Here is a 25,483-nt window from a genome sequence, read left to right as displayed (position 1 = left end):
AAATGTGTGAGTATTTCTGATTTCTGTTTTTAATGGTGGGAAATCTTGTGTTTTCTATTTCAACTATCTGTTTCTAGTTACCACAGTCAGTTTCCCAGGGGAAGGCTCAGGACTCTGTGCATCCTGTGAGAGAAACTGACTTCGGCCGGGGTGGGAGGAGAAGGTGAAGCCGTGAGAAGCTGAGCTGGGTCCCTCCTGTAGCCGGTCTCCTACTCAGGATTCCTGGAGGAAGAGGGCTCCTAGGTGATTCCAGGGGCTCTCTTTTGGGACCTTAATCTCTGGAGTATTGTTTCTTTATTTTTGTTATCGTTGAGAGTGTGACTCAGATCTGTACCTTTTTCAAAGCCAGTGAAGTTTGGGGAAGACACCTGCTAAGTATAGTATCCACACACCTGAAGGCATTTACTTTCACTATGCCAGATATGCAATTAAGGAGTGAATGTTGTGTGAATCATTAATCTTCCCTCCTTGAGATGTAAAAATGAGCAGTGACAACTCAAACTTTTTAACCTTTTTGGTTTAAAAATTATAGGATGTTAATACATTGTTAAAATATATAAATCCATAAATTATCAGTTACTGCCAAACCACAAGTGAAATTATGCTGTTGCTTATACAAAATGAATCTGATTGTACTTTTAGAGTTTTGTGGGCTTGATGACTTGCTCTCTTAAACCTTAGAGGGAAGAAAATTCCAGTCTACAGTTTTGCAGAAAGTCTTGTTCTTTGAAATGCCTTTGGTACATGGCTGGGGTATAGATTCAGGGAGACCTTTCCAAATGGATTTAGAGCAGGTTCATATCTGGTTCTTCAGCTGAGCTTATATCTTTTTGTACCTTCTCTTGAATTACCCACTATTGCTTTGGTTGCCCCGTGTCCTAAAATGTGTTTATGCACCAGAGTCATTTCTGCTCAGTTGACCTTCACACACACAAAAAAAGAAATGTACAGGAAGGTAGCAATGTTAGAGGTAAAGAACACAGGCTTCATGCTTTGGAATCAGACACAGTTGCCTTATTATGTTGCTTAATAGCTATGAAGATCACTTTGCACAACAGGAGAAGCTGATATTTAGGATGACTTCTAACATTAGCCCCTGTGGCTTAAATGGCAATTATGGGTGCATTTTGGAAGTTGAATAGTTACAGTAGGCAGTTTAGCTCTTAGGATATTAGTTTACTACTGTTTGTTTATCTGCAGCTCTGTCTACAATGGCAACCCACTCCAGTGTTCTTGCCTGGAGAATCCCAGGGACGGGGGAGCCTGGTGGGCTGCCATCTGTGGGGTTGCACAGAGTCAGACACGACTGAAGCGACTCAGCAGCAGCAGCAGCTGTCTACATAAAACATCTTTCTCTTTCTAGTTTGTTTGCCTAGATCATCTCTCATTCCTTCAAGCTGCATTTTAACATGCTGGCTTGCAAGGAGCTTTTCCTGACTTTCTGGTCTCTACTGTATGCCTGTTTTATCATGCCCACTTTCATGCCCTAACATATGGTGCTGCAATTGTTTCTTGACTTGCAACTTCCTCCAGTTATCTCTGAACTTGTGAGCACAGAGATTATTATTATTATTTTATTTTTATCATTGCATCCTCCATGTCAATCACAGGCATCATTCTGGTCTTCTGGTACAGAGTCAGCTCTTGATAAGTATTGATTTAATAAAATTACTTATTGGTTCTTCAGGTAGCATTTACATTTCCAAGGGGAATAATCACCCTTTATTTAAGCAACTTACCAGTGCAAATCACATCTTTACTTCCAGCTTTATGATATGCTTTTAATAGAGGAGTTATGAATGTTAGATAAGAAAGAGGATTTGGAATTCATGTAATTCAGTAAAGAAATTTTATATAGAAAGAGACCAAGGTCCAGAGAAATCAATCAGTTTATCTGACATCATAGAGCTTGTTAATGGCAGAACCAGTATTTTAGACAAGGGGGCAGTGTTCAAAGGTGAATGCTTATGGCTTTGAGGTCACACCTGTGTTGAACTCTGTTTTAGCTCCTTTACACTGTTGGCACTGTTGGCATTGGCTAAGATACTGACTTGCAAACCTTGGTTTCTTCACCTCTAATTTGAAGAGGGTGTTTAGGAAAGAGAGTGAGGACAGAAAACTTCTTATGGGGATTATATGAGTTAACATATGAGAATGTGTTACACAAATTGTGTAGAACTATATAGTAGTAGCCATGACTACTGTCTTATGATTCTTTTTTTTTTTTTTTTAGTCTTATGATTCTTTAACAATCATTGATGCTGCCTGTGACTCTGAGGGAAACACTTCAAGTCTTTGACCTACTGTTTATTTCACAATAAATAGGTGTGAAGAGCCTTTCTTGTTTTAATAAAGACCTTTGCTGTTAAGTTATGAAGTGCTCCTTACAAACACCTAATAAGGAAACAGCTACCAGTTTAACTCGTATCGAGTCTCTCTTTCCTTTCCATTAGTTTAATTTTCTGACCTCCACATTGTTAAGTAGTATGTGCTGTCTCGATTCTGACCTGTAAATAACAAGCTGTCATTTATGAATTCCTTCCTAAATTAAGGATAATTACAAATACTCATTTTCTTGTGTTTACTGTTTACAAGTAACTGGAACATAGATTATTTTTGGACTATTACTTTGCCATACTAAAATAATGCTGACATTTGATTATCATGCTAAGCTATTCTGAACACCGCTTAGCCATCAGACCTCTCATGCGTTGGAGCTGTGCTAATACATAAATATTTAGGACTGACATTGCAAGTTAAGGCTCATATTTGCTCCGTGGTAGATGTGATAATAAGGGGAGGAAAAAAGGAAGTCATAAATGGAGTGGAGAGTCTGGCCTGAGGCAAAGCTGTAAAGCAGGTCAGGTTAATCTTCACGTTTCTCAGCTCTCTTTACCCTTCTATCCATTGAACACCCTCTCTGAAGAATTTTTTCTCCTAGATTCCTGTAGCCATGCTGCCCTTGTTACTCAAAGCTTGTTACAGCTCTTTATAAAAGCAGCTGGTTCTTTTCTGCCTGGCAGATGGAAGACTGCTCCCCCTCTGTGCTGGGCTCACCTTCACTTTTCAGGCAAGGTATTGATTGTAACAGTGTTCTTTCTGCGTACATGCTGCTACTTTTGCTATCAAGTACAAAGCAAAGCAGAAATATTAACAGTTCAGAACTCTCCTGGTCCTTTACTCCCCAGAATGTTCAGGATTGTTTTTTAATTAATGTATCTAATGTTATGGAAACTCTAGAGAATATAAATCTGCTTCCTTTTAGTTGACTCTAGAGAATATAAAGCTGCTTCCTTTTAGTTGATACTTTAGTTTTAATTCGTTACTCCAGAGGCAAAAAATTAAGCCTAGTCTCTTTGCCAATTGACGAACGTTCATTTATTTGCAGGAGGAGGTGGCTACAGTCTTTCATAAGGCTTCTTAGCTCATTTATAACTATCAACTTGTTGTTTTTCCTTAGCCAGTAAGGAATAACTGGCTAGCAGTTCCTTAGCTAGCCTGTTTGTTTCCTTTTGGAGGGTTTTTCAATGTGTTTCTAGTAATAAGATGGCTAGAGACACATTTATTTTTGAAGCCCTTGCCCTTGAATTATTTGTGCAAGAAGCTGATGTTTCTCTTTCACTTTTGCTGACTCTCTGTGGGTCCTTATCTCTTTCTTGCCTTCTCCATTGCTCTCTTTTCCTACTGAATCTTCTTTTTATTTATTTTTAGTCATTCTCAGAGAGCCAAGCAAAATATCCCTTAAATAATTTTCTTCACATGTACTTTTTTGTTCTTTCTGTTCATTGTTAATTATACTTTCATAAAAGTAATGCAACTCTATTGAATAAATAAAAATATATGAACATTATAAAACTTTCTAAGAGATAAGTAAAAAATCTTAATGTCTCCTATTGACTTCCTATTATAACTCCCTAAGATAAACTCTGTTGACTGTTTCTTGTGTGTCCTTCCAGACCTTTCTTATATCAATCAAGTAATACATACCGAATCCAAATTTCAAATTAAAACCTGTGGTTGTGAAAATATCTCACCTGAACTTTTGAACCTGAGTTTAATTTCTTCATGGAGCTCCCATTGTCCTGCTTATCCCTGAGTTCTGGGAGGCTGAAGAGTGTTAAGGGCATTTCATCTGGATCACAGCCATCTTTCTATACTGGTCCCTACCTTTTCATTCTTTTTATTTCTTTGGTTGTCAGCATGGCTGTATCTGGTCATTTCTTTTCATAAAATTTTTGCCTTATACTTGGGCTTTTGCATTGAATACAAAAAGCCAAAAAATTGACATTTTTTATCCCTGTAGATTCTTCTGCATTATCCTCTTCTGGAGACACAGAACACTCCAGGTGCTGCCTAAAGGGGGATAAATGTCAGACAGTAAAAGCAAATATAAGAAAAAAATATTACCTAATAAGTGTAAATATGTTCACTGACCATTCAACGGGAATTTTCCTGATGCTTTCTCAGTATATTGAGAAAGATTAGGATAATAAACCATTATGTAATGGCACATTCCACTAGTCTGTGAACCTCCCTCTCAGCATCCAGTCCACATAAGCAAAATGCAGAAATTCACAGGAGAATTTATTGAAGAAAGGAAATTTATAAGAATAACAAGTACTTTGGCTTCTGTAGGGAAAATATATTTGTTCTCTGGATTCTTTCAAGATTTTTTCTTTGTTTTTTTGTCTTTGGCTTTCTATACTTTGAATATGTTGTGCCTGGGAGGAGATTTTTTTTTTTAATATTTATTCTGCTTGGTGTTCTCTGAGCTTCATGTGTGTGTTCTTTAGTGTATGCCATTAGTTTGGGAACATTCTCAGCCATTATTACTTCAAATATTTCTTGTTTCTTTTCATGTAAATATCATGTACAGGCCTTCATATCATGTACAATTTACATCTCTTGCTAATTATTACATAGTTCCTGGATATACTATTCTGTTTCTTTTTCCATTCATTTTTATGTTTGCGTTTCTGGTTGGGAAGCTTCTGTTGACATGTCTTTTAGGCGACTGGTTCTATCACTATTCTACTAATGAGCAAAGACATTCTTTTGTCGTTGCTCATCTTCAGTCCCTCAGTTGTGTCCAACTCTGTGACCCCATGGACTGTAGCACTCCAGGCTTCCCTGTCTTTCACCATCTCCCAAAGTTTGCTCAAACTCACGTGCATTGAGTCAGTGATGCCATCCAACCATCTCATCCTCTGTCGTCCCCTTCTCCTCCTGCTTTCAGTCTTGCCCAGCATCAGGGTCTTTTCCAATGACTTGGCTCTTCATATCGGGTAGCCAAAATACTGGAGTATTAGCTTCAACATCAGTACTTCCAGTAAATATTCAGGGTTGATTTCCTCTAGGATTGACTTGTTTGATCTCCTTGTCCAAGGGACTGTCAAGAGTCTTCTCCAACATCACAGTTCAAAAGCATCAGTTCTTCAGCACTTAGCCTGCTCTATTGCCCAACTCTCGCATCCATACATGACTACTGGAAAAACCATAGCTTTGACTAGATGGATCTTTGTCAGCAAAGTAATGTCTCTGCTTTTTAATATGCTATCTAGGTTTGTCATAGCTTTTCTTCCAAGGAGTGAGTGTCTTTTAATTTCATGGCTGTAGTCACCATCTGCAGTAATTTTGGAGCCCAAGAAAATGAAGTCTGTCATTGTTCCCATTGTGTCCCCATCTATTTGCAATGAAGTGATGGGACCAGATGCCATGAACTTAGTTTTTTGAATGTTGAGTTATTTCTTTTATAATGTTTTTGGTTTCCAGCATTTTCTTAGAGGTCTTATCTCTCTGCTTTTATTAACTGTTCTTACATGTTGTCTACTTTCACCTTTAGGGCCCTTAGCATATTAATCATAGTTACTTAAAATCCTCCATCTAATAATTACAAAATAGCTGATCCTTATTCTGATGCCTGCTGAGTCTCTTCAGACTGTTTTCTCTTGCCTTAGCATTCCTTGTAATTTTTTGTTGAAACTGGACATGGTCTAGCAAGTATTAGGATCTAAATGGGTAATTAGGCATTTAGTGTTAGATTTTATGTTAATCTGGCTAGGTGCTGACTGTGTTTAATTTTTCTTAACCTCTAAGTGCCAGAGGTTTCAGTTTCCTTTAGTTTCTTTGTCCTTCACCCCCACCTAGTTTTCTTTGGATTTCCCTTTCCTTTTTAAATGTAGTCTGTGTCCTATAACTCTCTCGGTTGTAATTCCATTTTATTGTACTGAAATCCTGTTGATGCATTGACAGGTTTTGGAGACGGGCAGTGGTTACCCTTGTGGCTCAGTTGGTGAAGAATCGGCCTGCAATGCAGGAGACCTGGGTTTGATCCCTGGTTTGGGAAGATCCCCTGAAGAAGGGAAAAGCTACCCTCTCCAGTATTCTGGCCTGGAGAATTCCATGGACTGTATGTATAGTCCAGTTCACTTTAGTTCAGTATCTCTGTTGTGTCCGACTCTTTGTGACCTTATGGACTGCAGCACGCCAGGCCTCCCTGTCCATCACCAACTCCCGGAGTTTACTCAAACTCATGTCCATTGAGTCAGTGATGCCATCCAACCATCTCATCCTCTGTCATCCCCTTCTCCTCCTGCCTTCAATCTTTCCCAGCATCAGGGTCTTTTCAAATGAGTCAGCTCTTCACATCAGGTGGTCAAAGTATTGGAGTTTCAGCTTCAGCATCAGTCCTTCCAATGAATATTCAGGACTGATTTCCTTTAGGATGGACTGGTTGGATCTCCTTGCAGTCCAAGGGACTCTCAAGAGTCTTCTCCAATACAACAGTTCAACAACATTTCTTCTGTGCTCAGCTTTCTTTATAGTCCCACTCTCACAGCCATACACAATTACTGGAAAAACTATATCTTTGACTACCTGGACCTTTGTCAGCAAAGTAATGTCTCTGCTTTTTAATATGCTATCTAGGTTTGTCATAGCTTTTCTTCCAAGGAGCAAGTGTCTTTTAATTTCATGGCTGCAGTCACCATCTGCAGTGATTTTGGAGCCCAAGAAAATAAAGTCTGTCACTGTTTCCATTGTTTCCCCATCTATTTGCCATGAAGTGATGGGACCGGATGCCATGATCTTTGTTTTCTGAATGTTGAGTTTTAAGCCAACTTTTTCACTCTCCTCTTTCACTTTCATCAAGAGGCTCTTTAGTTCTTCACTTTCTGCCATAAGGGTGGTGTCATCTGCGTATCTGAGTTATTGATATTTCTCCCTGCAATCTTGGTTCCAGCTTGTGCTTCATCCAGCCTGGCATTTCTCATGATATACTCTGCATATAATTTAAATAAGCAGGGTGGCAATATGCAACCTTAACACACTCCTTTCCTGATTTGGAACCAGTCTGTTGTTCCATGTCTGGCTCTAACTGTTGCTTCTTGACCAGCATACAGATTTCTCAGGAGGCAGGTCAAGTGGACTGGAATTACCCATCTCTTAAAGAATGTTCCACAGTTTGTTTTGATCCACACAGTCAAAGGCTTTGGCATAGTCAATAAAGCAGAAATAGGTGTTTTTATGGAACTCTCTTGCTTTTTTTATGATCCAGAGGATGTTGGCAATTTGATCTCTAGTTCCTCTGTCTTTTCTAAATCCAGCTTGAACATCTGGAACTTCATGGTTCATGTACTGTTGAAGCCTGGTTTGGAGAATTTTGAGCATTACTTTGCGCGTGTGTGAGATGAGTGCAATTTTGCAATAGTTTGAACACTCTTTGACATTGCTTTTCTTTGGGATTGGAATGAAAACTCACCTTTTCCAGTCTTGTGGCCACTGCTGAGTTTTCCAAGTTTGCTGGCATATTGAGTGCAGTACTTTTACAGCATCATCTTTCAGGATTTGAAATAGCTCAACTGGAATTCCACTAGTTTTGTGCATAGTGATGCTTCTTAAGGCCCACTTGACTTTGCATTCCAGGATGTCTGGCTCTAGGTGAGTGACTACATCATCGATGATTATCTGGGTCATGAAGATCTTTTTTGTATAGTTCTTCTGTGTATTCTTGCCACCTCTTCTTAATATCTTCTGCTTCTGTTAGATCCATACCATTTCTGTCCTTTATCAAACCCATCTTTGTGTGAAATGTTCCCTTGGTACCTCTAATTTTCTTGAAGAGATCTCTAGTCTTTCCCATTCTGTTGTTTCCTATTCGTCTGCATTGATCACTGAGGAAGGCTTTCTTATCTCTCCTTGCTATTCTTTGGAACTCTGCATTCAAATGGGAATATCTTTCCTTTTCTCCTTTGCTTTTCACTTCTCTTCTTTTCACAGCTATTTGTAAGGCCTCCTCAGACAACCATTTTGCTTTTTGCATTTCTTTTTCTTGAGTATAGTCATAATCATTGCCTGCTATACAGTGTCACCAACCTCAGTCCATAGTTCTTCAGGCACTCAGTCTATCAGATTTAACCCCTTCAATCTATTTGTCACTTCCACTGTATAATCGTAAGGGATTTTATTTAGGTCATACCTGAATGGTCTAGTGATTTTCCCTACTTTCTTCAATTTAAATATGAAGTTGATAACCCTATATGCAAAACAGAAAAAGAGACTCAGATGTATAGAACAGACTTGTGAACTCTGGGAGAAGGCGAGGGTGGGATGTTTCAAGAGAACAGCATTGAAACATGTATATTATCTAGGGTGAAACAGATCACCAGCCCAGATTGGGTGCATGAGACAGGTGCTCGGGCCTGGTGCACTGGGAAAACCCAGAGGGATCGGGTGGAGAGGGAGGTGGGAGGGGGGACTGGGATGGGGAATATATGTAAATCCATGGCTGATTCATTTCAATGTATGACAAAAACTACTGTAATGATGTAAAGTAATTAGCCTATAAAAAAAAAAAAAAGAAACTAAAAAAAAAAAATAAAAATAAATAAATAAATATGAAGTTAAGACTGGGTGCTGACTGTGGCTCAGATCATGAACTCCTTATTGCCTAGTCTCTTAGCAACTTTCAAATATGAATACACTATTGTTAACTATAGGCAACATGCTGTACATTGCATCCCCATGACTTATTTATTTTGCAACTGGAATTTGTGCCTTTTGACTCCCTCCACCCAGTTTTGCCGCTCTCCCAAACCCTGTCTCTGGCAACCGCCATCTGTTTTTCTGTTCATTTATTTTGGCCACATTGAGTGACATGTGGAACTTCCCCAACCAGGGATGAACCTGTCCCTCCTGCAGTGAAAGTGATGATTCTTAACCACTGGGCCACCAGGGAAGTTCCAATCGATTTTTTTAAATCTGGGACTCTTACTTTGATCCTGAGGCTTACCCCTGACATCTGGGGATCCCTGGTTATCTACTAATTTATTATAATTAAGCAATAAAATGTGCTGATGGGACTTCTGTTCATTTTGTAAGAAATTTGTCCACAGAATGGGCTTGGCTTAGGATGTAGATGGTCAGGCAGGAAGGCTGGTGTTAAATGAAACCTCTAAATTACAATTGACAGATTTAGCAAATAAAAATATGGGACATGCAGTAGTTTGAATTTTAGTTTATATAGCCAATAAAAGAAAAAACCACAGGCCTAATATGGTATCACTTGTTCTACCTTCACCATAAGTGTAATCTTTTTTAAAAAAAATATTTATTCATTTATTTGGCTGTGCTGAGCCTTCGTTGTAGCACTCAGGATCTTTAGTTGTGGTATGTGTGATCCTTAGCTGCATCATGCAGACTCTCAGTTCTGGCATGTAGGATCTAGTTCCCTGATCAGGGGTTAAACCTGGGCCTACTGCATTGGGAGCATGGAGTCTTAGTCAGTGGACCACCAGGGAAATCTCTAGAATTGTAACCTTAACCAGTTTGGAATTTTCTGGTCAACACTAATGTGATGATCTGTCACATGGGTGCTTTTCCATTTCAGAGGAAGAAGAGGCCATCTGCATGATAAAACCCTGCTGGTTCTTTCCCCCTAATAATATGTCCTGGCCTAAAAATAACCCTTTTATTTCCCTAGTAGCTCCTTTACCCTACTCTTCTTCCTATAAAAACTTTAGATTTTGTAAAACCCCTTGGAGTGTCCTTCTAGTTGCTAGATGGGATGCTGCTTGATCCATGAGTTGTTGAATAAAGCCAATTAGATCTTCAAATTTACTGGGTTGAATTTTATTTTTTTAACACAATAAATGTATTTTTAGTTTAAGTATTTTTTTTACAACCCTATTCTGTCATTATGTGGAGGTATTTGCTTAGGATCAGTTCTTTGAGAGGAACCCTCTAATTCTTTGCATGGAAACAGAAATATAACTCTTGTATTTATGTGTCTACAAGGGGAGGAGGAGTTGGGAGTTGATTTTTTTGTATATACAAATTTTCAAATAGTTTGCTGATTTTTCAGTGCCGTGTCTCACTTTCACCTTCTGCAGTACCTCACGTTCCCAAGTACCTCATGTCGCTGTGATTCTATGGCCTTGATAGGCTCCCGTTGCAACTGAGTCCCTCTCAGCGCGTCTTGTAGGCCAAAACTTCTGAACCAGGGTGTCATGTGGATTGCAAAAATTTAGCAACATATTGATAATTTTACACGTCTTATCATGACAAAAACTTTAAAGCATTTTTTTTTTTGCTATCCTTTAAAAAAATATAGGAGCTTCCTTGGTGGCTCAGTGGTGAAGAATCTGCCTGCCAATGCAGGAGACATGAGTTTGATCCCTGATCTGGGAAGATCCCACATACCTCAGAGTAACTAAAGCATGTGTGCCACAATTACTGAGTCTGTGCTCTAGAGCTGCGGCTGCAATGAAGCCTGTGCGCCCTAGAGCCCATGCTCTGAAACAAGAGAAGCCCCTGCAATCAGCAGCCTGTGCACCACAACAAAGAGTAGCCCCGGCCCCCACAACCAGAGAAAAGCCTGCGCGTCAGCAAAGACGCAGCACAGCCCAAGAGAAGTAAATGTTTCTAAGACTTACAGCAATTACATTTTTGGTTTACATTTTTGACTTCCCAGTTTCAGTAATTATTATTTTAATGCATAGGACTCTGTGCAGAGTACATATTCTCAGAGAGAATATGTACCAGTATGTACCAGTTTTTCTGTTCTTTTGGGATTTTTTTTTGTCTTTAATGATATTCAGTGTTTTGAGTGTGTGCATAAAATATTTAATGCTTCAGGAGATCACTCTGGTTAGTGTAGTGTATCATGCAGAACCTCCTATAGACCAGACTCAGCTTTTTCCTTCCTGAGTCAGCTGGCCCTGGAGAAATCCTTAGGAGTCTGTAAGTGGTATCACTGAAAGGAGAAGTAACAGTCCAGCAGGAACAGGCAGGGCCCACATGTTCCTACAGTCTGCTGCTGCTGCTGCTAAGTCGCGTCAGTCGTTCCGACTCTGCGTGACCCCATAGATGGCAGCCCACCAGGCTCCCCCGTCCCTGGGATTCTCCAGGCAAGAACACTGGAGTCGGTTGCCATTTCCTTCTCCAGTGCATGAAAGTGAAAAGTGAAAGTGAAGTCACTTGTGCCTTTAGTTTCTGCCAGTCCAGTCTTGTTCATGTCATTTTCGCATGCCAGCTTTATGGCTTCCTGGATTAGGTAACACCCAGTTCTTGATGAACAGTCACATCTCCTGTTACTTGGCATCCCAGAGTTAAGTCTCAGCCTCCAACAAGGAGCCCAGTAGCAAGAGGACATCTGTTTTGTAAAAGGAGAGTGTTTATCCTCTTAAAGTGTGCTGGCATGTCTGCTAAATCCTCGAGGTTTGTCTGTAAATCTTCAGTCAGGGCTTGCTGTCGGGTCCTTGCAACAGTTTGTTTGCTACAGATGTTTTGATCAACAGTCATTCTTCCAGATTCCCACTTCAATTGGTAGGTTATGAAATTGCTCATGCTGCAGAGTGGGTTAGCTGCAATATCTTATTGTTTTCTGGCATCTACTTAAGATTGTCAACCTGGCAAATTATTTATTTAGTTAAGTTGGTGAAGGAAGCATATAGAAAATCTCCGTGAAATGTTACATCTCTGCCTTAGCGATAAGCAAGCAAAATCCAGCACGTTGTCTTTCATTTGGAGGAGAGAGTCATATACTGATATGTCTTGGACTCTGGACTCCCTAAAACTTCAAGGAGTTGGAAGGATGCTGACTTTCCTAGGAATCATCTCTCTATATGTCTAAAGTCCCTGTTTACGCTCCTGCTAACCAGATTCTGTCAGAATTATGTCATCAATATCCGGGATCAGCAAGATGGCCTTTGGAATGGTGTGATGATATATGAGTGTTTGCAGACTAAACGGTGGCACAGAGCCAAGCGTTGAGGAGAAACAACTATGATCCTAACCTCCTGCCCTTGCTGGCTGAAGGAGAATACTTCTGTACCTGTGCGTGTGTGTGTGTGTGTGTGTGTGTGTGTGTGTGTGTGTGTGTGTGTAAAAGAGAGAGAGAGACTTGGAGTATACAAGGTACCAGGGGTCATATTGCTTTGTTCTAGTGAAGAATCTTCATGCAGATCAGCAACCATAGTTAGATTAACAACAGTCTTTTTTGATTTTTTCTAAGGAGTCAATCTGTTTTATACATGGGACAAATGGGCCAGTTAAATAGGAATGGAAGCTTTACAATCTCAGTATTTTTCAAGTATTCAATGGAGGTAGTACTGTCTGAAATTCCCTCAGGAGTACAGAACTGATACTAACTTACTACTTTGGGAGAAAGTCCCTGAGACTTACACTTTGCTGTTTCTGTCATTATATCCTTTACTTCATAGTTCAGGATTCCAGTGTTATAACCCTGTCAGTTGCTGAGTATGCCTGTTCCAACTGAGCATTCACAACTAAGGAAATGACCACAGGCATGTTCTCAGATGTACTAGGCCTATGCTGAGATGGAGTTGAGCCAAAGATCCAGTTATAAATCATCCCCTAAGTAAATCCTTTCTAACTCCTAGAAAATAGTGGAATCCTGGATCCGTGGGGGTTTATGTCATCTCAGAAGCACTATGCAGATGTTAGTGGTAGGTATGTGTAGCTTCTTTCTTAGCACATTGTAACCCTGTGTGTTAGGGATCTCCAGAGAAACAAAGGAAATACATCCTGAATATCCATGATGATGAAGCTGAAGCTCCAATACTTTGACCACCTTATGCAGAGAGCTGACCCATTTGAAAAGATGCTGGGAAGTTCAGTTCAGTTCAGTCCCTCAGTCATGTCTGACTCTTTGCGACCCCATGGACTGCAGCATGCCAGGCTTCCCTGTCCATCACCAACTCTTGGAGCTTACTCAAACTCATGTCCATCACATCGGTGATGCCATCCAACCATCTCATCCTCTGTCATCCCCTTCTCCTCCCGCCTTCAATCTTTCCAGCATCAGGGTCGTTTTAAATGAGTCGGTTCTTTACACCAGGTGGCCAAAGTATTGAAGTTTCAGCTTCAACATCAGTCCTTCCAAATAATATTGAGGACTGATTTCCTTTAGGATGAACTGACTGGATCTCCTTGCAGTCCAAGGGACTCTCAAGAGTCTTCTCCAACACCACAGTTCAAAAGCGTCAATTCTTTGGCACTCAACTTTCTTTATAGTCCAACTCTCACATCCATATATTGACTACTGGAAAAACCGTAACTTTGACTAGACGGACCATCGTTGGCAAAGTAGTGTCTCTATTTTTTAATATGCTGTCTAGGTTGGTCAAAGCTATTCTTCCAAGGAACTTTTAATCTCATGGCTGCAATCACCATCTGCAGTGATTTTGGAGCCCCCCAAAATAAAGTCTGTCACTGTTTCCATTGTTTCCCCATCTATTTGCCATGAAGTGATGGGACCAGATGCCATGATCTTAGTTTTCTAAATGTTGAGCTTTAAGCCAACTTTTTCACTCTCTTTTCACTTTCATCAAGAGACTCTTTAGTTCTTCTTCACTTTCTGCCATAAGGGTGGTGTCATCTGCATATCTGAGGTTATTGATATTTCTCCTGGCAATCTTGATTCCAGCTTGTGCTTCATCTAGCCTGGCATTTCTCATGATATACTCTGCATATAAGTTAAATAAGCAGGGTGACAGTATACAGCCTTGATGTACTCCTTTCCTGATTTGGAACCAGTCTGTTGTTCCATGTCCAGTTCTAACTGTTGCTTCTTGATCTGCATGCAGATTTCTCAGGAGGCAGGTCAGGTGGTCTGGCATTCCCATCTCTTTCAGAATGTTCTAAAACAACAGTTTGTTGTGACCCACACAGTCAAAGGCTTTGGCATAGTCTCTAAAGCAGAAGTAGATGTTTTTCTGTAACTCTCTTGCTTTTTCAATGATCCAGCAGATGTTGACAATTTGATCTCTGGATCCTCTGTCATTTCTAAATCCAGCTTGAACCTCTGGAAGTTCATGGTTCACGTACTGTTGAAGCCTGGCTTGGAGAATTTTGAGCATTCTTTTGCTCAAATGTGACATGAGTGTAATTTTGCAGTAGGTTGAACATTCTCTGACATTGCCTTTCTTTGGGATTGAAATGAAAACTGACCTTTTCCAGTCCTGTGGCCACTGCTGAGTTTTCCAAATGTGCTGGCATATTGAGTGCAGCACTTCACAGCATCATCTTTTAGGATTTGAAATAGCTCAACTGGAATTCCACCACCTCCACTAGCTTTGTTCGTAGTGATGCTGGGAAAGACTGAAGCAAAAGGAGAAGAGGGTGGCAGAGGATAAGATGGTTAGATAGCATCACCGACTCAATGGACATGAATTTGAGCAAACTCTGGGAGATGGTGAAGGACAGGGGAGCCTGGCATGCTGTGGTCCATGGGGTCACAAAGAGTCGGACATGACTAAGTGACTGAACAGTGACAGCAGCCGCAAAAGAAACAGAACCAATAGGAGGTAGAGAAATAAGTGTATACAATGAGATTGATTATGGGAATTGGCTCACATGATGATGGGGCCTGAGATATGCCACAGTCTGCCATCTGCAAGCTGGAGCTCCAGGGAAGTCAGTAGTATATCTCTGTGTCCAGAGATCCTGACTAACGGCTTGAGAACCAATAATACACTGGCATTAAGTCCTGGAGTCTGAAAGCCTGAGAAACAAGAACTCCAGTGTCCAAGGGCAGGAGAGGATAGATGTCACAGCTCAAAAAGAGAGAGAATTAACCCTCTCTTGACTTTTTTGTTTCTGTTTGGTCTTTCAACAGACTGGATAATGCCAGCCCTCATTGGTTAGGGCAGATCTTTTTTACTCAGTCTGTATGATTCAAATGCTTAACTCTTCTGGAAATATCCTCACAGAAACACCTGGAAAAATAATATTTTATCAGCTATCTGGGCATTCCTTAGCCCAGTCATCTTTAGATGTAAACTTAACCATCACATCCTAACAAATGGCCCTATTCCCTTGGGAGTAGGCTTCTAGGAATCTTCTAAGAACATTTATACTTGTGAAATTATTCCAGGAAAGTGAAAGTGAAGTTGCTCAGTCATGTCCGACTCTCTGCAACCCCATGGATTGTAGCCCATGGAATTTTCCAGGCGAGAGTACTGGAGTGGGTTGCCATTTCCTTCTCCAGGGGATCTTCCTGACCCAGGGATCAAACCCAGGTCTCCCACATTGCAGGCAGAGGCTTTACCTCTGAGCCACCAGGGAAGCCCCATTATTCCAGGGTGTCTCCTGGAATACCTGGTCTCACCTTCATTTGGGGGCTGTGGTTGTGTTTGCTGACTCAGGCCTAAAACCTTAAGTCTTTCATGTTGACTGAAGTCAGGTCTCTGTTTGCCAGATGTCAGTTTTGTATTAATGTCACATAAATCAAGCAGAACCTTACTAAAACTAGCCATTTATCTCAGTTCTTCACTGATTAGCCTATACCAAAGGTCCTTGGAGGTCAAACCATTTTGAGAATCACCCTGGCTCTGCTGTCCATCATGTCATCTTGCCCATCTTGCTTGCTTTTCCTGGTTAAGTGACATGCTTTATCAGCTCATTGAAATCAGAAAGACTAAATAGCATCTTTTTATCGAAGGACAACTGCTACAGAACTACAGACGTTTTTAGGGAAGATGGTGCTTCAGTCTTGACTGAATATTGTCTAAAGCAGTATATTTCTCAATAATTTGGTATGGACCTTATACTCTGAGCCATCTCAGGGGATTTAGTTAGGAGTTGGTTGTTCTTAATTAGTCTATCTCTTCCAACATTTCTGTCTTCTTAATCTTTGGATTTCTTGCTGAACAGTGTCTCAAGGATATTTTTTGCACACCAAGTTCATTTAATGAAAGTGTGACCTTATCTATAAATTCATCCTGGTCTATAATTTTGTTCCTCTCTCCATGGTCTAACACTTGTAGAATCTATTTCCCCAGGTTAACCACAATGTAGAATTAATAACAACATATTTTAATAATTTTGGTGTGTAACTGGTTCACTTTCTGAATTAGATCTTGTACCATCCTCACCATGATATGTTTGAATTTGATTCTAGCTAACAATCTTGAGGTAATGAAAGATGCAAGGAGTGGAACACGAGGAAATCTGTCATTATTTTGAAAGGTTTTCTGCTCAGATGAAGCCATAGAGGATCGTAGGTCTGGCAGCTCTCTACTCATCAGACAGGGAAGAAGGAATTGCTTCCGCTGACCAGGGTAGCTCCCCAGGAGTTAGGGATCTGGCATATGCAGAGTTATCTGAGTCTGTCCAAGTGTCTCCATTCGAATTACCAAGCTACCACTCTGTCCCAGACAATGTCCTGAATTTTCCAGTAACACTCAATGAGGTTAAAATTTGACATATATTCACCATAACTTGAACTGGGAACTTAAAATCCTACACTGGTTATTTTCTTTTTTATTAGCCTCAGCAATGTAGTTAGAAGACATTATTGATGGTCCCCATGAACTTCACATTTGTAATTTTTGCCATAATATTTTATTATAGCAGCCATTTGGGGCTTCCCTGGTGGCTCAGAGGGTAAAGCGTCTGCCTGCAATGCGGGAGACCTGGGTTCGATCCCTGGGTTTGGGAAGATCCCTTGGAGAAGGAAATGGCAACCCACTCCAGTATTCTTGCCTGGAAAGTCCCATGGACGGAGGAGCCTGGTAGGCTACAGCCCATGGGGTCGCAAAGAGTCAGATACAACTGAGCGACTTTGCTTGCTTGCTTGCTTGGTTTGTCCAAGCATTGACTCCAAAATGTGCCTCATTCTGAGTGATCACAGGTGATAATCTAAATAACTATTTTACCTCTGCATATCATGGATTTTCCTATGAAAGTCGCTCAGTCATGTCTGACTCTTTGTGACCCCATGGACTATACAGTCCATGGAATTCTCCAGGCCAGAATACTGGAGTGGGTAGCTGTTCCCTTCTCCAGGGGATCTTCCCAACCCAGGGATTGAACCAGGTCTCCCGCATTGCAGGTGGATTCTTTACCAGCTGAGTCACAAGGGAAGCCAGATTTCCCTAGATTCCACCATTTAGTTCTTGTAGGATATTTTCTCTGTTGAGATCTATTTAGATCAGATAGCCCTGGATTTTCGTTTCTTTGATACTCTGTTGTGGCGACACATAGTTGTAGAGGGCAGAATGTAGCCTGATTAATAAAGAGATGTATATATAACGTGTGTATATACGACAGGACTCAAGTGACTTAGCGTGCACACACATACGTGGGTTACAGAAATATTGGAGGGGTTGAAGAAGCAAGTTTCAGGATGAACTTCCAGAAACAATTCCCAAAGCCACAGAATGCAAATGGTTGCCAGTATAGTTGGCTGTTGTTTAGTCAGTAAGTTGTGTTGAACTCTTTTGTGACTCTGTGGACTTAGCCTGCCTGGCTCCTCAGTCCGTGTGATTTCTCAGGCAAGAATACTGGAGTGGGTTGTCATTTCCTTCTCCAGAAGATCTTCCTGATCCAGGGATTGAAGCCATGTCTCCTGTGTTGGCATATTCTTGTTGAAATGAGGATGCTGGGAAACTGTTGCTATGGTTGCTCGCTCCAGAGCCATGCTGCAGCTGGTATGACCCACACCAGCAGAAGATGTGCTTCATTCTGTGATTCTCTTCTCACTTCCTCAGTTCTGAATTCATTTCTCACACACACACACACACACACACACACACACACACACACACACAGATGCCTCGGCTGGTGGAACCTAAATCATACTGGAACTTCCTCTGTAAGTTCGTCTGGTAAATATAGCTCTTATTTTTCCAGACTCTGTTGTACACTAGAGAAAGATCCAAATAGAGGTTGAGTGGATCAATCTACTATTAGTATATTTTTCAATGGAGTTTTAATTGCCACACACTTTTCTTTCTCCTACTTTTTCTCTTTTTTGTTGTTGTTTGTATCTGTAATTAGATATTGTTATGGTTTCTATTTGGCTGTTACTCTGTTTTGAATGTATAAGCTGTTTACTAAGAAGTGGAGACACGTGGGTAGCATGAGCTAGGGCAGCTGCCAGGGTCAGTCTGTGAGCATCATCCCGAGACATTTCTCACACAGTCCCTGCCTGCTCCTGGGGCACGCTCTCCTTCGCTTGGACAAACAAGACAGAGAGATGCTATATCTATATCTATATCTATATCTATATCTATATCTATCTCAGTGGCTTTCCAAATTGTGAATTTGTCTTTAGTTCTCTTATTAGCTGACTCTGTTATCTGCTGTAAATATGATTATACTTTTTGCTTCATCCCCACTCTAACTTCTGAGTTAGGAGGCTATATCTCAGGAAATAAATGTGGCAAGTATTAATGGTTTCTCCTTTGGTCCCTTCAATTCTATGGTTCTATGTGTGTAGAACTGGGTGCCTGTAGAACTTTTTAAAGCAAGTAAACAATTGTTGATGAGGCTTCCTGGGCTCTGTCACTTACATTTCAAGAACTCCTTTTCCTGTCGGAACTCTGGAGAGGTGTAAGTTAGCTGTACATCCTCTCTGGATTTGGCAAATAGCCTTCACAATTTATGGCTTGGGATTATGACCATTCCTAGTTTTATCAGATTTTTCTATTCTGCGTTTTGTTCTTTGTTGTTTTGTAGGCTTAGCTAGCATAGTGTAATAAAAACAGCTTTATCATGACATGTCTTGGCAGAAGTTTGGAAATAGGAAAGAGAATGGAAGGAATATTTTAGATTTTTCTCTCTTTCAGAGTAGTGATAATAAAAGTCAAGTTCCTTTTTTAAACTGGACTGACTGTGCTGTGCAGCCTGCAGGCTCCCAGTGCGTGGAGGCGGAGCTGAGCCCAGGCAGTGAAAGGGCTGGTCCTACCCGTGAGGCCTCAGGGAACTCCCCTCAGGTTCCTTTCTCCTACTGTGCTTTTAACTCCTTTTGCACGTTCCTGCAAATGACATTTGCTAATAACAACAACATAAAGAGAATAAATTTGGTAACTAAATGGATGATGATCTAGTTTGGGATCTAATTAATGGAAAATGGCATTAAGTTGCAAATGACAACTTAAACCACTTTGTATAATTCTCCTGAAGAAACTTCTTATCTGGGGATCCATTGAAAATGGTGAAATTTTGTTTCTTTGTTGACCAATCTTTCCTTCAAAACACCTTTGGATACTTAGAGACTCAACAGTATATTAAGAATAATTGGGTTCCCCCGGGCTGTGGAAGGGAAACAAAAGTATTATGGGTATTAAGCCAGAGTAAAACTAGTAATATTTAGGTCATAAATGGAAATGTCACAGTGTTCTGGCATGGTTTGCTTTGCATATTTATGATTTTAGTTATTTATACCCTACTTTGTTTTGAAAAGGATTTCAGGCAACTTACAAAAACACACAAAATAAAAACGAGTAAGTGGGGAAATTGAGATAAAGGGAAAATATTTTGGAAAAACAAGATGAAGCACAGGGGGAAAGAATTTAACAAATGCTTGCTGCAGAATTCTGTCTACTTGCTTAAAGAGGGCTAGCTATTTGGCTCAGAGATTTTCTAGTAGCCAGTGGAAAGAAGCAAATGTAATTAGTTGCAAGATTCACAAACTTACTAAGATATAAACAAAGTCACTGCTCAAGAGACCTGTATAATATTCCTGGTACTAGAAAAACCTGATTAAAATGTAATGACTTGTTTTCCTAACAGCATTTGTAATGTAAGTAAAATAATTTTCACAGAGAAAATTTTATGTAGCTTCTTTTAATAAAACTCTGTGGCATAACACCAAAAAGTAACCATATAAAATTTATTCCAGCAGGGGCTAGAATGAAGCAGTTCAGGTGCAGGCTCTTACTGGTTTGTAAAATTTGAGTATTCAGATAAATAGTGTTTGTTGCAAAATATATTTCTTTCCATTTTAATAATTGTTTTAAATTTATATATGATATATGTATATAAAAAATTCAAGTAGTAAATTAAAACAAAACCCACTTCCTCTTTCCAGGAGGACTCATTGTTAAAAATTTGGATTTTTAAAATATAGAGTCAAATGTATCAGTGTGCTTGTAGTATGTTCATACACACACTTACAGACACATGAACAGAGTTATATCCTGATACCCACCACTCGTAAATCCAGGTTTGTTACTTTGAGTCATGAGCTTTGGTGTAGGGCCAGCTGATGGGCCACGTGGACTAATGGACAATTTCATTTGGGAGGAGTGCTCTTCATGGTCCCAGGAACAGAAGCCAGGAGCAGATGTGTTCTGAAGGATATCTGCCAGGCCAGTTACCCAGGGGTGTGCTGTGGAGTGGCCATGCAGGCAAGCTTTGCGTCTCTGCCTCCCACCACCCATTCCCTCTAGTCAGGCAGTGAACATCACATATCTTCTTCCAGATCAGAGAAGTGTGAGTGAAAACTCAAGTAGAAAAGAAAAGCTCTTATCCTCAGTTCCTGCAGATGTCCTAGTGACAAAGAGCCAGTCAGGTCCCAAAGACCACTGGTTACCTGAAAGGGAGGTTGCAAACTCAAAGGGAAAGAGATTTAATAGAAATACTAGTTCAGGGAACTAAAATAATATCACATATGTCCTAAGAGTGATAAAGTTATCACAGCCAAAGAATATGATTAGGGATTTACTGAAACAAGAGTAGATGGTAACAATAATGTTATATGTCAATTGCATATCAATAAAAAAGAATAAATAGTAATGGCAAAATCAGAAAATATGACTTAAGGAGTATGGTATAATTATTAACATTAAAATCTCTTTACTTCCGGAAGAGCACAAAATTAAGCGAAGAAGAAATTAATGAGCTGGAAATGTGAGAAATGACATAAAATGGCACACAGCTAAAAGGGTTAAAGAAGCAAAAATGTAAGAGAAAAGTTGAGATATGGGTGATATTAAACATTCCAGGATCTATCAAAATGATTGTCAGATGGAGAAAATAAAATAGACATGATATTTAGGGGAGGGGAAAGAGAATTTCCAGACAGAAAGATATGGTTACTGAAATAAAGAAAAACCCAACCAATACAATGTTGTAAAGTAAAATAAATAAATAATTTTTAAAAATTAAATTAAAAAATATATATACTGACAGGGCCTACATGGGGGCTCATTGTTAAAATGACTTATGATGTTGACCTCTCAAACAGAGAATAAAATCACAGTGATCCTTGAGATTGAAAAAAAAAAAAGAATTATTATGAGGAGTAAATGAAATAATACATGGAACACATTCTGCACAGTGCTGAGCACACAGTAAACACTCAATATATGTTAGCTGTACACATGTAAAAAAAAAGAAAAAACCCAAATCCTAAGCAGGATGTATTCAAAACACACACACACACACGGCTACATGGTAGAGAGGGTTTAGTACATGAGGAATGAAAAACCCTAAAACTTTCTATAAGGAAAACAGACGATTTACAAGGAAATGAGGGTCTGATTGATATGAACCTTCTTACTAGCCACATAAGGCTGTTAAAAGGTTGATAAAATCAGAGGTGAAGAATGGAGACTGGAAAAAAAAGTTGGGGGGTAAAAATAAATAGATACCAATTTGTAAGTATAAAATGTTTTCAAAGTAAAGTAGCAAGAAAATCGGAGAAGGCAATGGCACCCCACTCCAGCACTCTTGCCTGGAAAATCCCATGGATGGAGGAGCCTGGTGGGCTGCAGTCCACGGGGTCGCTAAGAGTCAGACAGGACTGAGTGACTTCACTTTCACTTTTCACTTTCATGCATTGGAGAAGGAAGTGGCAACCCACTCCAGTGTTCTTGCCTGGAGAATCCCAGGGACAGGGAGCCTGGTGGGCTGCCGTCTGTGGGGTCGCACAGAGTCGGACACGACTGAAGTGACTTAGCAGCAGCAGCAGCAAGAAAATAAAGATTAAATAGGTAAACTAATAACTTTTTAGCTAAACAATCTTGAGTTATGGAAAGCAAAACAGAAACAAAGCTGAATTTTTTTATTGGATGGAAAATTTCTTCAGTCAGGAAAGAAAAGTGAAAGAGCGAAGGAGAGGACAGACAGACAGATGATTATATGTAGGGAATTCATGTCTTAACAAAATTTTGAGGTGGCTCTCTGTTAGCTCTCATGTGGAAGGAGCCAAGACTCCCGACTCTTGTATGATGGCCTTATACTGTAGCCCTTTAAACCTGCAGGAAACATGTCTTTATTCATAATCTCAGTGGTAGTGTGTTTTTTGTTTTTTTAAATTTCAGACAGGTGCTAGTCGGGTGTGGTGTCTTGCATGACCTATGCAGCTGTTAACATCACCTCTAACACTTCCACACAACTTGAGTATCAGCATATTATAGGAAGTTAAAATAAAATCACAAGTATCCTTAGAACTTTGTAATTCAGGACAGAGGATTTCAATTCACCAGTGAGTGTAACAGTGTATTAATTGGAGTTGTCTCTAAAGTGAACACTAGGGCAATCTGATTTGAATTTCTTACTTTAAAAATGGTTATCACTTTTTCTATATGTTAAAAAAATTAAAAATTAAAAAAATTAAAATTTTTACTGTATTATATTTTAATGTATAGAAGAAAGATAAGAATGAAAGAAAAGGAAATGAAGAGAGGAAAGGAAGTATTGGGCAATATCTCTTTAAGGCTTTGGTTCAAATCTATACATCTCTGTAGATAGTAAATTCCAATTTTTCTTCATGATATTCAAATTTGGAGACAACATTCTTGGGGTTATAATAGTATGCCGATGTTACTGCAAAATTCAGTAAACAACTGAAACCCCTATCTATGCTTGCTTCTATGAGTACCCGCTTCTTTTTCTTAAGAATTGTACGAAATAACACGAGAGAGTATTACACAAAAACCACTTCTTCTGGACTTGAATGTTGTAAAACTGGATAAGCTGCTTCAGTGAAATTTGTCGTAAGTTGGGCAAACCTAAGTAAATTGCATCTGCAATTAAAAATGACACTTGATCATGCATGTTTGTGGAGCTCCCACCTGGGTATGATCATGTTTAATGATCATTTGTACTTTTAGCAACAAATATTATATCTACTTTCCCATAGCTTTCCCTTCCTGTTAATGGAGTGAGAAATGAAATATGCTTTCTTAACTTCCCTTGGGCTTTAAGCAAAGTTAGACCATGACTAGGCAATCAGCAATGGAAAACAATGAGAAATAAATGACAAATTCTCACAAATCAAATCCTTTCTTAAGGTCAGCTATGCACATGTGTTGCACTGCAGCTAATAATAATACAGAAGAAATAAACAAAGACTTGTAACCTTATTGCTGTTTTCTCCTTCCTCTCCTTTCCACACCCCAAACCTAATCTCTGGCGTGTAGGTGACTGTCAGTGTCAACCTTATTTCGTAGGTAGAAACATGAAAACTAACATCAACATAAGCTAATTTACTTAATTGTGAGTTCTTTAAGGACAGAAATTGTATCCTAATAGTACTTTGAATGCACAGATAGAGAACAATGCCTAGCTTTTATGTCTGTTGCCCAAGAACAACATAATGTCACTTCACATATGTTTATGGCACACACAAAGGCAGTTCTGCCAGCTTCTGTCATGGAAAAGATAAAAATAGTGCCATGAATACAGAACTCTGAACCCTTCATAAAACATATAGCTCTGCCAAGATGGTCTTGATTATTCGGGTTTATCTTTTTCACTTTATCGCTGGGGTGCGGAAACGTCTTGATTTTCAAGTGGCATAAGAAACCAGAAAGGTCTGTATGGAAACTGTGACATGGGACCATAAAATATCGAGTCAGGATATTTTGTTCTTATTATTTTATCTTTAACAGTATTTTGAGAATTAATGAGAACAATTTTTTTCAGTGCAATTAATGGTCCATGAAAGACAATGTAGAAAGTGAAAAAAGTTGGGAGTCATCTAATCAACTGATATTTACTGGATTGTCTATATGTCAAATCTTTGCTAAACTTTCACTGTCTTAAAGGAGCTAGACAGATATGGTTCCCTGTTCTCATTGAGTTGACATTTTAGGGAAAGTGTTAGGCAAAAAACTAACCAACTAAACAAACAACCAAGTAAACAAGTATGCTTTTTAGGAAAGAAACAAGGTGCTGATGTAGAACTAGGCATTGGAGTATGGGATGCAGGGGGAACTGACTTTGGAGAGGGCACCAATTAGGTAACACTGGCTGAGGTCAGGAGGAGAGCCCAGACCCAGAAGAGGAGTATTTCAGACCGATAAACCACGGGAGCAAAAGCTCTGATTTGGGAAAGAATTTGCACATGAGATCTAGGCTTGAATACAAACACACTGATCTCTAAGCACAAGTGGGTAAACCGTTTTACCTAATTTCACATTTATAAAATCAAAGTAACAATGCGTGTGTTGAAAATCAGGGCTTCCCAGGTGGCTCCAGTGGTAAAGAACCCTCCCGACAATGCAAGAAATGTGGGTTTGATCCTGGATTGGGAAGATCCCCTGGAGGAGGGCATGGCAACCGACTCCAGTATTCTTTCCTGGAGAATCCCCATGGAGAGAGGAGCCTGGTGGGCTACAGATCACAGGTTGCCTACCTATGAGTTAGACATGACCGAAGCAACTTAGCATGCACTCAGGCATGCTGAAACCCAGTGTGAAAGTTAAAACTCTTCATGGCAAAGCACTCTAGACATTGTAGACCTTCAGAAAATGCTGCTTCCCTTTTCTACCAACATTTTATAGCTTTAGCTGAATTACTTACAGAAGTCACAACAACAACAAAATGTTAACATTTCTGAAGAATAAGTGTCATCTTGTTCCAAGCAGCACTTACTGGAAAAAAAATTAAAAAAACTCTTTTGGAAGCTTTAAACAGGATCCAGCAGTACCCTAACAACTGTGACGGTCACAGATTACCATACATACTTTTGATCCAAGTGTATTTCAGTGACTGCAAAAAAATCACTATTGAAATGTAACAGACTGAAATTCTTACTTGTTGAGTTTTCAGTGATAGATTAGTGTGTATTTAATCACCTTTTCAGCATGAGTTAATTTAATCTCTTTTACATTAAACAGACTCTTAGACAAGACTTTGAAATGCTGCTGTATTACACTAGGATTATTTTACTATATGTAGACCTTTTGGAGTTTTAAAAGCCCTATCCTAAAATGTATCTGTTTAGATG

This window comes from Odocoileus virginianus, unplaced genomic scaffold (genome assembly GCF_023699985.2).
Source record: "Odocoileus virginianus isolate 20LAN1187 ecotype Illinois unplaced genomic scaffold, Ovbor_1.2 Unplaced_Contig_7, whole genome shotgun sequence".
Classification (NCBI taxonomy): Eukaryota; Metazoa; Chordata; class Mammalia; order Artiodactyla; family Cervidae; genus Odocoileus; species Odocoileus virginianus.
The sequence above is the reverse complement of the archived record's forward strand: the minus strand, read 5'-3'. Positions refer to the sequence as shown.